A 12820-nucleotide genomic window follows, 5' to 3' on the forward strand; every position below is an offset into this window, starting at 1 on the left:
GAAAGTGTAGCATCATAGTAATTAAAATCCCCACCCTGAAGTCTGGATGCCTGGGTTCCAATACTGGGATGGACATTTCTGCTGGATCTTGAGGTTTCCTCATTTTAAGCGCTGTGATTCGAACCTAAGACCTCCAAGATCATCGTTTCAGTTCTAACATTCTATGGTTTTCCCCAGGGCTACTGTGGTTGTATTGAAGAGCTTACTATTTAGGTGGCATTAATACTGTTTAAGATTATTTTCATTTCTTACCAGGAACGGTTGTCATTTATTTATACGACAAACTCCTAATATAGCAAACATGGTGTTCCAGGCAGTGTTCTAAGTATTTACAAATATTAACTCCTTAAATTGCATCCAGTTTAGTTTCTTAACTGTCTCTATGCACTTAAGAAAAAAATGTAACAAAAATAATTTAGGGTTAGCAAGAATTGTAGATTGAACAAACCTCGAATTCCTATTCATTGGTCTGTATAATTAAGCACTGATTATTACTTACTGAGAGCTTTAAAATAAAGTGTGCAAATTTAAAGCAGCAAAATAATGAAGGGTCAATTTAGGAAAAGACCCCTGAATCGCTGGTGATTTGCACTCAGACTTTCTTATTAACTGACAGTAACACAGTAAACTGCTACCCATAAACTCCCACAACTGACAGTTTTAAGCAAGTAAGCAATATACCTTCATTCATTCAATCATTGAATAAATTCTTAAGAACAAAGCTAGTTCCCATCTCTGTGCTGACCCCTGGTGATAAGACAATGCACACAATAGACATGACCCTGCGGGTTCACAGTCTGGAGACATGAACTGCTAAAACGTGCAAAAATGCCCACCTAATTAAAAATTCCTCCAGGTGAGGACAACAGTTTATTCTCTAAGAATTAAAATTGTAAAAGTGACAAAATAAAATGCTCAAAATAAAATTGAGATGGCTTTGACCTCTATCTCCGCAAACCAAAAATAAAAAACAAAAGACTATGGTTCCCTGTGACTGTACGTCAATAAAAGCAAACAAACAAAAACTGGGGCTCTGTAAACAAACAAACAAAAACCAAAAAGAATAAAGACATTAAAAATAAATAAAATAATCAAAGTTAATGAAATTGTCAGATAAAAAATAGTCATAGTATGCTTTTCATTTTATAGAAAATAAGATGATAGAACGAAGAAAGTTACCTATTTTCTACACACATTTGTAGCTGTCCGTACGGTTTAACGACACCACATTTATAACAAATCCTGAAATACTTATAGGACTAGAAATCACAAATACAATCCTATAAAAAGTAAACCTATCTGACCGTTTAAAAGGTAACTGCAGTCCATTTTAAGTATAATTATTTATTAATAATTTTTGTAAGTAATTGAAAAGAAAGTCTGTTCCCATAGAAAGCATATAACCACATATTAAGGCAACGTGCAAATTTAGTACTTAGACCCTTGCGTATGTATATCAATATGTAATCATTTCCCTTTCCCGTTTCTTATTTCCTCAAGAGACCAGAAATAGAGTAACTTTTTCCATGAAACCATCAGTTCTTACTTAAGTAAGTGGCCTTGAGTTACGAATGCACCATGAAACATGACAATTCAAAGGATGTCCATTACTTATTTAATTTGTCAAGGGAGTTTTCAACCCAGCACCACTGTATTCGTGATCAAGAATTAGATTCTTGTAAGTTCTGAGTCGGGAGTATTGGTTCCTATTTTATAGGGAGTTGACATATGAATGCTAGCCAAACCCTGTGAATCTGCCGAAGGCTGACTGCTCCCTGTGAGTGGAACTGAGAAGTGTTAAGACCACTGTGGGGATGAGTGCATTGTTCTTTTACAAAGTTGTGACTTATCTTGCACAAGAGCAACAGCCTTATTCGAAAGCTGTGCCATCCAGCTTCACAGAAACAAACCCCCAAAGGGCATCTGCATTAAGGTCAGCAGGAACTTTACGAAAATCACATACTTAAAAAGACAAAAAGAACGTTCAGATCTCTGGCTGCCTCTCTCAGGGAATTCTCTGACGTCAGAAGGTGTAGGTGCCTTGGAGGTTTCCCAAACATGCATGTGGAGATGCAAGTCTCTGGAAGACAGTTGCCAGGACCCTTCCAGTCACAGGGAGTTTGAGTCCCACACTGATGGGCTCAGGGTGAAGCAGCAAGGTGGCTGCATCCTCCCTTTCCACTGGGACGTGGAATGAAATGAGCTACCCTCGGTGGAGGGAGCAGGGGAGCACTGAAATCCGTCTTCACCTGACAGAGTGTGACCGTAGTCACCAAATTCAGATGCGGGGCTTTCCCTGAGCTTTTTATGTTTGCTGACTATGTATTCTGTGATCAGTAGCATATTGTAAGTGGTGACACTTTTTCCCCAAGCACAGTCCAACTGAGAGGCTCTCTTGGTAAAAGGAGTCTCTTCTCCATTCAGTCTGCAAGAACAAGGAGTCTGCAGATGACTCCGGAGCTCTTCTCTCAATTCTGTCCCTTAACTTCTGCTAATTCTTGGAGAAAAATAATGGCCTTTGTCTCACCTGCCTTCCTGAAGTGGATCCCAGTTCTTTTAGACGGAGCATAAATAATAAACACAACACTTAAAACACTAATGTTGCATCTCAAATACCAAAATATACAAAACAACTATTTCTATTGACATTCCTCCTTCCTGTCAGGTTAAGGGCAATGGAGGACATGCAATATAACCAACATGTTACAGCAGAAAACAAAAAACAACCCTTAAGACGTACGTCTCCCATTTCTATTCAATTTAATATATGGAAAATTATGTATTTCATTTTCTATTCAACTCACTATCCCAATAATTGGCTTTCTCTTGACAAACCCACCAGCTCATTTCCATAATTCTTGTGTGTATGACTCTTTCCCAAAACGGATAATGCATGAGCTGTTCCCTCCCCCACCCCCCCAGGGAAGATTCCAAGAATACAGCAAGGTGACCTCACTAAGACAAATTATAATCACCATCTCTTTTCTGTACTCGAACTAATCCTTCTGGGGGCCATATACCAGACTTCAATATTTTTCTCAAAAAAGATGACAATAATTTTCACTGTTACTGCTATTATAACTGTCCATAAAAATCTACCATTTCACAAGCTTCAAGGTAGGATCCCCCTTTTCATTGATTTAAAAACCATTTAACGTGGAAAAGGTAGAAAATCCTGTCATTTCAAACAATGCAGTATTGTGCTTAACACAAATACTGTCATTCTTTTGGCAGAGAAAAGGGAAAATGCCAAAAGAATATAAAAGCAGGTTTGCTATAGATATACAAGATAATGTCAACTTAATATACAAGTGGAAAATTTCATCAATGAACTTACACACAACACAACACAATATGCTCCAATTGGATGAGTTAATAATTACCATAATCTATCACTGTAGCTCAGGAGACAAAACAGTCAACAAATATATACAGAAAAATGATCCCCACTCATTTATTCTATAAATATTTGTATACAAAGTACTCTCCTAGGCACTATCCACAAAACAAAGTTACTCTTGATCGTTAAGACGTGGGAGAGTAGGAATGGGAACGTTACATCTAAAGAATTAACTGGCATATATTTTAAAAGAAGGGTGTGTGTGTGTGTATTATTAAACCTAGAAGCGCACATAACCTCTTACTGCTTTGCTCTGCTAAATTATCACCACTGTGTTCCTCCATTCTCTAGAAATGAGTGTATGTATAGGCCAACGTTCAAGCTAACTCAGGTTACGAATATCCAGCTGCTCTTTCCAGAAATATGTTACATACATGGCATCCAACTCTCACCAACAGTCCAAAGCCATAGAATGTATATGCTTAATAAGTGTTTGATATGTGTTACCAAAAACACGAGAGTTATTTACAAAGAACCTCTGTGTGTAGGACCCTGTGGAAAGATACACAGTATTTATAGATATCGTCTGAGGGCTTAAAGTTCCGACAACATTGACACAGACATACGCAGAAAGAAGATGGTATTAGGGGAACAAACATGGAGAAACTGCTTAGATTTTATTAATGTTTAAATTCAGTAAAACTGATCGTCTAGTCCTTATTCTGTACCCAGCACAACACTCAGCACAACTCCTTAGAACAACCACATGAATTACGTAATATTATTTCCCACAATGTATACCTGTGGAAACTGAGGCTTACGTAGTCGGAGTCACTGTCAGAGTTCCATCAGTGGGAGGTGGTACAGCCAGGATTCACGACGGCCAATCAGAGGACAGAACCAGAGCCTTGCCTTTCAATGGCTGCTCTGATCTAACTAAACCCAGCACCTCTCATTAAGCCAGGCCACCAAGCAAGCGTCCCAGAAACCTATTCTGAGTGCTGCCCAGAGCCAAATTTTCATGTTGATGTGGTCTGAATCGTACTATCGTCAAATACAAGAATTCTCATTTGGCCTGCTGGTTAGGAGAGAAGAGAGCTGATTTTTCTTTTTATTAGCCACATTCAAAAAAAGGGTTTTTATTTTTAAGCTGAACAGGCCAGGCAGTTTGGGGAGAAGCAAAATACTGCTCAATTCTGGAGCGCTGCTGAAAGTCAGGATGTTGCAGGTTGAGAGGGGGCGGTATCAGCGGCGTCAGGAGTGGGACCACACCCAGGAGGGCTTGAATCCAGGTGTGTGCTTTTTTGGGGGGGTTGGTGGGGGATTGTTTCGTCCCAACCCCTGTGGAACATGTAGATGTGGATTCAGAATGCCACCCATACTTTGTACTTCCTTCACTGAAGCGGGTTTGGAGAGATGATGACAGAATCACCAAAATGAGGATTTAAAGCGTTCATCTGGGTTTCACTGAAGGGCAGAAAGTGCGTGTTTTAGCTCAACCCGAACTGAGGTCACAAATGGATATGACATTGGCCTCCACCCAAAGAAGTCCTCCTGCTCTACACTCTCTCATTACACAAATGTGTAAAACAAAGACAAAACAACTATGCTATTTAAGTATCTGTAACCATTAATACAGTATACACTCATAACTGGAAAGTTAACTTTCCAAGTTTGGAGGGGAAGAGAGGGCAAAGGAAGTTCCACGAGAAATTTTTTTCAGACACTAAATCATGTTAAACATAATACAACTGTTCACGCTGTAGACACAAAACTGCAGTGTGCTGTGTCCAAAATGATTTCTCTCACCCTGCAGCCTCCTTCACACCAGCCACCATTAGAGCAAGTTACCAGGCCTCTTCAGCTCCCCTACTGTCCCCCAGTATAACAGAAAGTCCACAGCACAGGTCAGGAGAGGGGAGAAGCCACCTTCAGGGATAACCAGAAACTCTTCTAAGTCCTGGTAAACTTAAGAGTAGTTTATCTTTACAAAATACACCTTTCTGAACACCAAATAGCAACGTATGTATGTAAGAAATACGTCAGAAAACTCTCTTCTCATGACCCTTAGTTTTCTTTTAAATACCCGTTGACCAGCTCCTTCATTTTTTCCTTCTTTGGTTTTTGGATGCATTTCTTATCAGCTCACATGTAAATGTGATTTCCTGCTGTTATATACAAATGAAAAATTTTAAATGATACACTCATCAGCTAAGATCAAAAACTCTCTTTAGAGGCGGAGGGTAGAGCTCAGAGGTAGATCGTGTGCTTAGGTTGCATGAGGACCTGGGTTCAATCCCCAGTTACCTCCATTAAAAAACAAATAAATAAAATAAGTAACCCTAATTATGCCCCCCCCAAAAGTTTTTAAAACTTTCTTTAGAGCTTTAATAGAGAAATGTTCTATACATAATTAATAGTCTAACGTTGCCTTGCATAAGGTTGAAACATTTTTTGAAAAAAATCATAAAATGTGTAGGAATTTTAACTGAATTCTGGAGTCCTTAAATATAAGACATTCAGTACTCAAAACATTTCGCTATCTGTAGAAAATGTATTTGTTCTGAAAAAAAAATCCCAATTAAAATTTGGACACTTCATTTTAAAGATTGTTTTTATATTTACTATGGAATAGCTAAGGAGACTGTCATTATCTTTTAAAAAAATGCAGCTTGTCTTTACAATTGTCAGATTATATGTAATAAACAGATGAGTTACAATTATGAACACAGATATATATGCTTTTAAAAAACTGTCTTTACCTAAATTTTAACCCTACTTATAAAGTAATAGAGGCCATTCCCAACGAGTGCATTTTCACCTGACAATAAAATTCACACTTCTTAAAACTACTAGAAAAAGTGAATTGATGGAGTCCTGTGAAATTGAGTGAAGTTTGTAAAAAATATTATTCCATAAAATAAGGCCAAGATTATCCGTCAGTCACCAACCTTTCTTACTCACATCTCTGCGGAAATGTGGTGGGTGAGATGAAGCATCATAACAGTTTGCTAACAGGTCAAATAAAAATCCAAGTTGCACGTTGTGGTAGAAACGTACCCCTTTCTCTCCAAAGGAACACCGCTAGTTACCCTGGCAGTCAGCCTCTATGCAGAATTCATTTTATATGCATATCGTATGATCTCATCTATTTACTGTAGAAAATGCCACTGGTTCAGTGACTTCCTAGCCCAGATTCCTTTTATACATCACTTTAACCTCATTTAATTAACAAAATTTCTACGATTTTTTTCGAAGTTTTTATTACCATGTTTTTAAAAATACCACGTAGAGCATAAAGTCAGACCACTGAAGAGAGCCCAAATATTAAACTATATGACACGGACAATATTCAGTCATGTATGATCTACAGAATCAACAATTTCTTTTGGTTCAATCTAATAAAACACCCCCTGCCTCTCACATCGCGGAAACTAAAACTCCACAGCTGCCCCGAGGAGCCAGCTGCCTGCCGACTGAAGCTACGAAACAGAAGGTTTGGGACACTGTCACAGAGCAAAGACTACCTCCCATCAATAACACCTTTCCTGGACCAAAACAATGTGAACACTATTGCCCTTTAGAAAGAGAAGGGGAGTAACAGACTGGGAATAACTCATGATGAAGATGACCAGTGGGGGAATAACCCATGAGCAAGCAACAGCGACTCTGTGACGGTGCTATTCTATTAGCCCATGATCCAAAGGAATTAGTCATTCAAACCCATTTTGAAAAACGTGTAGCTCAGTCAAAGTAGGGCTCTTAAACATGTTAGCTAGGGTTTAAGGATATGGTATGAACACATGAAAACAGACGTCTTCTGTAAAGATCCTTTGTTTAATTTTGATGTGTTCACGTTTAATGTTCCGACGCCATAGTGAAACTTTTAAATATGACTAAATCTCTTTGCTGGTACTGCCCAAACTTATTCAAAAGGAATTGCTCCAAGGAGCAACTGAAAGGTGCTTATAAGATGCTAGGTTCTCTGGGGAAAGTTTGCTGGTTAAACGTAATCTCACAGACGTGCCCTTGCAAGTTGACAACTGCACTGTCATCCTCAGAATGATGTTTCGGAAGGTTCTGATTCAGAGTTCTTTTGGAACTCGGGCTACTTGCTCTAGCCGGGAAACAAACTCCAGTTCAGGTAGTGACTCTGAGGAAATAGAGGTCCTATGCTTCCTCATAGATTGCCCAGAATATCGAAGTCACTTAAGAAAAGAAAAAAGGAGCCATTCTTTAGGGAATAGCAGTGTGATGCACTTGGAGCACCCTCTGGAGGCCAGAAAAGGGTGACACCAGTGAGATGAAGAAAGAAGAGAATTCTGACCATCTCTGGCCTTCCAGAGGTGGAACTCTACACGTTCCACTTGAGTTGGGCTCAAAAGTGTACTTATTCAATCTTAATCAAGGCTACACAAGAAACATGCATACTAAATCTACGGTTTACAGATGCAGACAGTATAAATCCAAGGTATATGTAACAATATTTTCAAATAATTTCATTAAATTAAAAAAAAGAAAGAAATGCACTGATTAGTGTATCTTCAGCCTGCATTTCTAAATTCTCTGCACAATCAATTGGAGAGACATCTTTTCATATTTAGAAGAGAGGGATGTGAAAAATGTGACATTTTCATTCACAAGACGTAAGTAAACAAGGTTACATAGGGTATTACTAATTGTCAAACTTCAAAGGAGCCACCTTTATGCATATTAAAACTGAGATAAATTAAGCCTTTTTTTTTTTCGCTTCTAACACCTCAATTTTTCTAAAGCAACAAACACTGACATCTATTGGCATTTTGGTAGCTCGCTTTTTGAAAATCTGTTGAAACCTGTGAAAGGACAACTTGCAAAAACATGTGTAGGGTTAGGATGAATCTACAACCCACTCGTTCCTTTGAGGAAATTTCATTTTATGTACCTGATAGCATACTGACTAGATGTTTCTTTCTTCCGGTTAAGATAAATCAGCTTGTAAGCTAATATTATATGATTTAAGTTTTTGTATTTTCTGTTTGTCAAGAGGAGGACTCTAGGGTTAACGAAAATATCAGAAGCCTCTTTTTTCCGCTTCTTTGAACAAATAAAATCACTCACCCTGAATACTGACACTTGGTTTGTTTGTTTGTTTTTTCTGTCATAACAAAACAGGATAAACCATCAATACTGTTAATGTCAAATTTAACTTGCTACTTTGAGAATGCTAATAAATCACTGATTTGGTAAGAACCATACTCCCAGAACTTTAAGCACTACCTACAGCCATTCCAGTGAGGATGGGGAGGGAAGAAGATACTGAGAAATGTAGATTTTTTAAAAATATTCATTATTCTGTTTATATTTAGAAACACCTGCCCGGGAGTCTACGAATCTTGCATATACCTTTACACTTGCTAAAAAGATAACAAAGAGCGTGTTAGTACACACTTTCCTTTTCAACTCCTGTCTTTTGTACTAGTCCCCAAACAGGAGACTATGCGCACATTTGATACAACAAAGGTGGGGTTAGGCATATATTCTTCAGTGTTGCCAGACAAGGAGTCATGTTTCAAAACCTTCTCATGGCTTGAAACCGCAACATTTTTCTGCCAGAGATAAAATTATGCTTCACCTCACTCTACTTTCAATATTTAGACTGAATTCAGGACTTTTTTTTTGTGAAACATACATGCAGTTATGGTATTTGACATGTTTATCCCCTTCTCTCTGTATTTACAGGTAGTCAATATTAATATTTATGCTCACTCCCATCTTAGGCCAGCTTTGGATTATTTTTTTACCATAAAAGGTAAATCTTGAAAACTTTATCAAATATCTTGGCAAAGACACAGACGGTTTGTTTCCCGGGTAATTTTATGAAGAAAGCTAACATTTATTGGGCACTTACTCCATACCGGGCAACGTTCAGAATGCTATTATCTCGTTTAAGTCTCATTATAACTTTATGATAATACTATTATTATACCAGTTTTACAAATAAGGAAACAGGCGTGGAGGGACTGAGTAACTCTGGCATGACGGTACAGTTAACGAGCAGCAGAACCAGGATTTAAATCCAGGCACTCTGGCTCTGGATCTAAGAACTAGGTATCCTGCCTCTTGCCGCCTAATAGTGAGGCATTTTCATACTTCCTAAGGGACAGGCAATAAAATACACAAAGCAACTGTTACCACTGCTCGGAACATGGTGGGACAGTCAGTAAACAGTAGCTGCTTTATTAATAAGTATGCAAGTGTCCAGCATAGTGCCTGGCATGTAGTAGAGTGTTCACTGCTTTCGTACTGGTTCCATATGTTCTGATTTACCTACATATTGCATGATTTCTTCTCTCCATTTTCCTAACAGGATCATTTTATCATTTTGCAGATATGAAAGCAGTGTCCCAAGCTTCTCCCCCCCTTTTTGCTTCAAAGCCATTCTTCCAAATAAACCTGACTTCATGTCATAAACAATATTTAATGTTGTTAATAATTACATAATCTAAGTGGTTATGAGTAACCGGGTTAAAACAGATCACTGGGCACTCCTCCTGCTCTGTAAACACTCGGTGCCCCGTTAGTGACAGGGCATTTTACATCCAAGAATGTTTACAAGTGCTCCAGCCTGGGGAGCCACTTAGTTAGCAAAACAGGTGGTTGATGTCACCCGGGGAGCACATGGCCGGCTTCTACCCATTTGGGATACTGAGTGTCTCAATTTTTCCACCACTTGTACTCAAGGACGCCCCTTCTTCCAGGGAAGAAGGGAGACCCACTAGTCTAGAACTGAACTAGGCTTGATAATGAATTGGTTCCAGGTCATTTAAGGCGGGAAAAAAAAAAAAAGAATCCTGAGCAGTGTTTTAATGAAAGAAAAATATGTCAGTAAACATAGAGTCATAAAAGCAGCTTAGAGCCAAATACCAAAAGGCGAAAAAAACCTCTGGTTTTGTAATTCAGGCTTCAACAGAAAAAGTTTCTTGAGTGAATCAATGTGAAGAATCTAGACCCGGGAAGTCCAGTATCTAAGAGGTGCAGGATGTCGCAGGGCCCTTGGTACATGGATCTGCGTTACAAAGCCCAGGATCATGCTGAGATGGTTTGTTTTTTTGTTTTTTTGAGCAAAGAGGAATCAATGACCCCAAGGGCTTGGGACCTATTAGAGCCATGATTATGGACTAGATAACTCTGCTGAACATCTGCAGCCCCAATAGTGTGCAATTCAATATTCAGTTAATTGTATAAAAATGCGATGCTATGAGACATAGCTACGTATGTATCACATATCAGTCACACGTGTCGCATGAAAGTTAAAGAAAGCTTCTCCCCTGGAAATAGCCCTCCAGCAGATGTTTATCCCTCCGCATGGGACACAACACACAGCGGGGCTGGGCGGCTGAGTTCTCTCAGCCTTATCTCTCCCCCGGCTGTCGTGAAGAAACGTTATAACATCCAAAGAGAGGCTTGGCTGTTGCATGTCTGTCGTGTAGGACATAAAGTTTCAGTGGCTGTTTTAAGAAAGTTGGGATTGGAGGGCACTAATGCGGGAGCTATTTAAGAGATGGGTGTCCACTGGTATGCCAAGTGGCAATGCTATATTGATGGCTTTTAGAGGTCAGTCCTCTGAGGATGCCTGAGGACTAAAGGGTGCAAAAAAGACTGAAAAGGAGGTGTGGGTTTCTCTCACAGACCATTATGTCTATCAGTTATGTATTCTCCTAAGACTGGGAAAAGGACATTGACACCATTTCAAGGAAAATGACAGGAAGGAAAGAAACAGTGATTTCAAAGCAATACTATCCAATGCCAGGTGCTTTTATATACAGGAGGTTTCAAATTGATCACTCTTCTTGAATCAAATGAAGAATAAATATTCTTATCTGATTTATAGGGTTTAATAAGCACGAACTGCCTTCCTCCCCAAGAAGGATAACCACCTGATGGAAAAAAGACAAATACACTAAAAACTAACCTAGAGTCAAGTTCACCACAAATTTTCTGGGAAGGTAGTAAACAGAAGGTCACTGAAAGATGCCAATCTCTCTGGTTTCGAGGGAATCACAGCTGTGGGACAGGAAAGTATCACAAGGCAGCTCTGAACTCTGTGTCATTAGAGAACAGGAGGAGGTCCCAACACAGCTGCCCACCTAGTAGATAAGATCTGCAGGGCACAGAAGTGCCTGTTTGCTCTTAAAATCTCTCCCTGGCCCCTTGATGGGTGCTTATCTGAAATGTCTATGCTAAGTAAGGCACTGCTGCTATGAAGCCTTGACAAAATGCAGACCTGTTACCTGAAAGTAATGCCACTTCAGATCACCATTCCGTCCTTAATTCATCAGACCACCTCCAGAGGACCGGAGAAGCTTCTGCAGGGAGAGCGTTCCCGGGCAGGACAGGACAGCACTTAAAGAGCCCCAGTAACTCTTTACAACTTTACCACTGCGATTAGGTCTAAGATCTCCTTAATTTACTATGATGACCTTTGAGAGGACAATAGAGAAAGTCATTTGGGGAAATTGCTAATCCAGCCCCCCATTTCACCTCTTGTTGAATAAAATGCTATATTCTATCTCCAAAACATAGGGGAAAGTAAGCAAAATTTTAATACACCTTCATGAGGGCTAAAGAAAGGTAATGTAAGGTGAATCTGATCAGCAGTGTCTTATTATAGAAGCATGCACAGGAATGGTCAGTGGCCAAACAATTACTCTCTGTTCAACTTGTTTTGCTCAAAACCTGTTTAAGGTGTGTGCCAATAAGCCAGGTTCTGAAATGTTCTCAGGGATGCCAATAAGAGGACTAGGCAAATCTTGCTTTCTTCCTGCAAGGGACAGGCAAATACTTCTGTTATCTTCCTCAGCCAATGCATTACCAAGTGCTATTGAATTAATTCTTCAGAAGTGCTTTACGAAATGTGCCGGAGGATGTTCTAGTGACTTAAGGTATCTGGATCAGTTAACAACTGGGAATGGCAGCAGTAGAAAAAGGCCCTTCCTTATCTTCCTCCTCCTCCCCTCCATTTTTTGTTTTTGTTTTGTTTCAGTATCTTCTTCACTCAATCTCTCATAACCAAGTATGTATTTGGGGTGCCTCCTCCGTCCAAGATAGTGCCTGAAGCATCAGCCCTTCTTAGGGAAATATAAGGTAAGACTGTCATTCATGTCCCTGTTCTGATTATCAAGTACTAACTAGATTTGTCTCTGGAAAGCCTCAATCGCCATTTCATTCTATCATATAAGCAGTAAGCAACTGGGTTCAAAACTTCAGGTGAACTTTCACTTTTGAGTATTTCTTGGGAACATAAATTAACCATATTTATCAAGGACGTCCTGAAAAACAGAACTGCAAAGCCAAAAGTTTGAGAACTTATTTGGAGCTGACCATTTCATGGCACTGGGCTGGATTTTTATCTGCTTCGCTGACCTCTAGGAATCCCTCTCAGCTGATGCACTACCACAGGCCTGAACCCGGGTGAGCGGCCGCACACACTGCGACCCT

General features: G+C 39.4%; 1 protein-coding gene across 7 annotated transcripts in view; it reads right to left on the reverse strand.

The window, feature by feature from the left end:
- NRG1 (neuregulin 1) overlaps positions 1-12820 on the reverse strand; it is a 201379-nt gene that overhangs the window by 186971 nt on the left and 1588 nt on the right. The gene's annotated exons all lie outside the window — the stretch shown is intronic.

This window comes from Camelus ferus, chromosome 26 (assembly GCF_009834535.1).
Source record: "Camelus ferus isolate YT-003-E chromosome 26, BCGSAC_Cfer_1.0, whole genome shotgun sequence".
Taxonomy (NCBI): domain Eukaryota; kingdom Metazoa; phylum Chordata; class Mammalia; order Artiodactyla; family Camelidae; genus Camelus; species Camelus ferus.